The following is a 3,531-nucleotide window of genomic DNA, read 5'->3' as shown; positions in this document are numbered from 1 at the left end:
AATTAAACAAAAAAAAAAAAGGGAGAAACTTTAACTTTTATATAACTCATTCTGTCTCATTCTCAACTCTGGGATTTATCCATAAACTAACTAAATCACGAGAAACTCGGATTACTACTCATTCTCTCATTGAGGAGAAGTCCACAATGTATAAAGACTAAATCTTTGATTTCAATCTCGAGAAGAAACCCTAATCTAAATCTTTTTTTTCTTCTAACCAACGCAGCATTCTCAGTAACACTCTTTAACATTCTCCCAGGGAAAGAAACAAAAAGATTGAGGAAAGAAACATTACCATTACGAGAATAACACAATAATTTTATTCGTAAAATCGCAAACTGGAGTTGGTGGTGGTGGTGGCTAATATCGTCGGAGAGAAGAAAACAAAATTTTTATTAATGTGGAGGAGCAAAAAGAAAGAAGAAGGGGACAACGTGGAGTAGAAGCAAAATCGGAAAAAACATAAACCACAGAAATCAAGATTCAATCTTGTTCAGATTTAAACGTCAATCGAGAAAGTTTAAGACTAGTGATCGATCAAAGAGAGAGAGAGAGAGCAAGGAATCGAAGAAGAAAGGAGTTTGCGCATAGAATCTTCCTTGCGCCGCTTACGAGTAATAAGACTATCCTCATCAGTGTGTTTGTTAGTTGTTTCTTAAAGCAATTTTTAATAATAAGAAGGGAAGAAGAAACTTTGTTAAGAGAAAAGGAAAATTTTGTTGATTATTGGTAGAACCAAATTAAGGTGTTTCTTAGTAATAAATATAGTAAAATAATAATTAATAACTGAAAATATTCAAAATTATTTTTGATATTTTGCTATATAAACTACAAAAACCATATGTACTTCAATTTTTGTAATTTTCACCTAAATATTATTGTGATTATACGAACATCAAAAAGCTATCATATCATTACAATAAAATACAGTTAAATTCTGAATACTTTAAATTTACAAAGACAATTCAGCTAACAATGGCTGTTAAAAATCAGTTTTGATGTTTTATTTTTATGACCAAAATATCTTTGCAAAACATTACATTATTCAGTCTATTCTACACTTAATCAGCGACTAATGCAAATACGGTTTTTGAGGTTTGACAGACTTCGTGTGTTTCATTGGAGAACATGTATACAGAGGCAAGACCAAAATTTCGGTACATAGAAAAGCCCTAACATTCCTCCACTGGTTCAGTCACCTAAATTCGAGTGAACTAGAGGGTCACGGTATGATCTTCCACGTTCCAATACCCAAGACACAGGTGTCTTGATCAATGGACTTTGTCTGAGAGACCTGCAATCAACAAAACCAACAGTCGTGCGTTACAAGTAGTTTCAATATCCAGTGACTAGTCTATGCCTCTATGGCTGCATCAGAAGGAATCTGATCTGAGGAGCCACCACACTCACGTTCAAGAAGAGACCGATATTGATAAAATTCAAGTGTTGTAATAGAGATATTGAAAAGGCATTTTAGTGTTTCAAACTTCTGAAGGAGTCTTTGTAGTCATTTGATCAACAGCATGAACTACGTTCTGAAGCTCTTCCCAAATGGCTTTGTAGACCATCCTTTGCCTGTTCACCGCAGACTGTCCCTCAAAAGCCGATGATACCACATTGATGCTACCAAAACATACATTAATCCAATCTCTGGTGTTATGCCATAGAAGCAAATCTAATATGACAAGTTCAATCTGTATATATCTACTCTGTTTATGCTGATAATACCAGTTCTGCATTATAAATCCCAACTTCGATGAAAGCTAACAAGAACTTATCTATATGAAAGTGAAAGTTTCTATATCTCACAAACTTCAACAAGCACTACCCCCAAACACAAGTTGAGCTACGTGTAACAAACGAATCATAATGGGGAAGATAAAACTGGCTAAAAGACAGAGTAGGTACCAGACATGACGTCCATCGCCAGACATATCCGTTACAGTAACCGACTCAGCATTCAATTGTTCTTTAATCTGCACAGCCACAGGCAAGCAAGCAAACAAGAACAAAAACAACTCATAATGTTTGAGATACATGTGTTGATCAAACCTTACAAAACGAATCATATGCGTGACAAGATTTCCTCATTAATGAATCATAACAACCTAAATCTTGATCTAACATTTGTGAGCTACTGAGAGTAACAAATGTTGCTAAAAATTGACACTGACACACCCACCAATGAAATCAATTTCTTACATATTGAGATGATTGCTCAAGTTCCCAGCAACCAACCGGAAAAAAATAAAGAAGCAAGAGAGACTAAGATTATTACCACATACGAAGCCTGAGAATCGAACTGCTTGAATCTTCCCCAAATATTAGGGTTTCGACGGATCGATCTTCACCGGAATCAAATGCCTTCTGCTTCACCGGAACGAAATTGACGCCGAATCCATGGAGAATCAGACGTGGGAATCAATTGGAAGAGAAGAAAAAAATCTTTTGGAATCGAAGAAAAGAATCAATGGGAATCGCCGATTTGTCGAGAGAGAGAGATAGAAGAGAGAACACGAAGAAGAAAGAGGAATGCCAAAAAAAAAAATTAAACCCATTAAACTCATTTTTACCATTCAACCATTGATTTGGTGACACCTGTCCACCAAGAAACGTTTCTTTCAATCCTAAAATTAGAAACGATCCTTCAAATTCTTAGCTTATGTTACATTAAAAATAAAAATCTATACCTAAGAAATTTGCTAAGAAACAGAGAAGGACTACCAATGAGGATAGTCTAAGACCAAGAAGAAATACTAATAAAAAAAAAAAAAGAGAAAGAGACAGAGAGACCTTCGTGTAAGAAATCGTACGGTCGAGATTAATAAGCGTTTTAGGATCGTGTGGTTCGTATGAATTAAAGGCCCATTAAGGAAGACTTCACTTCCGTTTTGTTTTCTCTCTCTTTTCTTCGCTCTCGCATCCCCAAAAAAAGAAAAGCAGAGTTTTTAAACGAGACATACCGACGTCATCACGCATAATTTTTTCTTATCTTTTTCACTTTTTTTTTAATCTCCCGATTTTTGCATATCTTCATTATTTGTCCGTTACAGCTTTACAAATGTTCAATCAGTTTCGCAATTTATAATTTATATATATGTGATCACAGAAAACTATTATCTGTATTTAAGCTCCTTTACAAAAACTCTTAAAAGTGTTTATAGAGATGTTAATCTCGGCTTGATTATGAGGTTTATTATATTCTAGAATCAAATCAAAATGACATTATTACTAAACTTTTCTGGTTGTATTTTCTTTTGCACATGTATGCCACCCACAATTTTACATGTCATAAGGTTTCATGGATAACATCATTATCATTATCATATCAAAAACCAATAATGTTTAATTTGCATGAGGAGACTGTTATTTGTTTGACTAAAATATAAAGTAATACATGTTATTATTATTTTTGTTTCAATAAAGCATAAGAACTCTACTTTTTTTACCTTTTTCTTTTCTCCTAACATTTTATGATAGCACGTCGTAAACTTAATGTATTATGTAGATCTTTTTTTTTTTTTTTTTTAC

The 3,531-nt window shown here is 33.8% G+C and overlaps 1 long non-coding RNA gene across 1 annotated transcript; it reads right to left on the bottom strand.

Moving 5' to 3' along the window:
• On the bottom strand, positions 904-2,711 carry LOC104708948. The gene is made up of 3 exons (XR_002033106.1): positions 1,909-2,711; positions 1,411-1,623; positions 904-1,294 (listed from the first exon to the last, which is right to left on the bottom strand). It is a non-coding gene; the product is annotated as an uncharacterized LOC104708948 (long non-coding RNA).

Source organism: Camelina sativa, chromosome 8 (genome assembly GCF_000633955.1).
Source record: "Camelina sativa cultivar DH55 chromosome 8, Cs, whole genome shotgun sequence".
In the NCBI taxonomy this organism is placed as follows: domain Eukaryota; kingdom Viridiplantae; phylum Streptophyta; class Magnoliopsida; order Brassicales; family Brassicaceae; genus Camelina; species Camelina sativa.
This window is presented reverse-complemented; position numbering and strand designations above follow the sequence as displayed.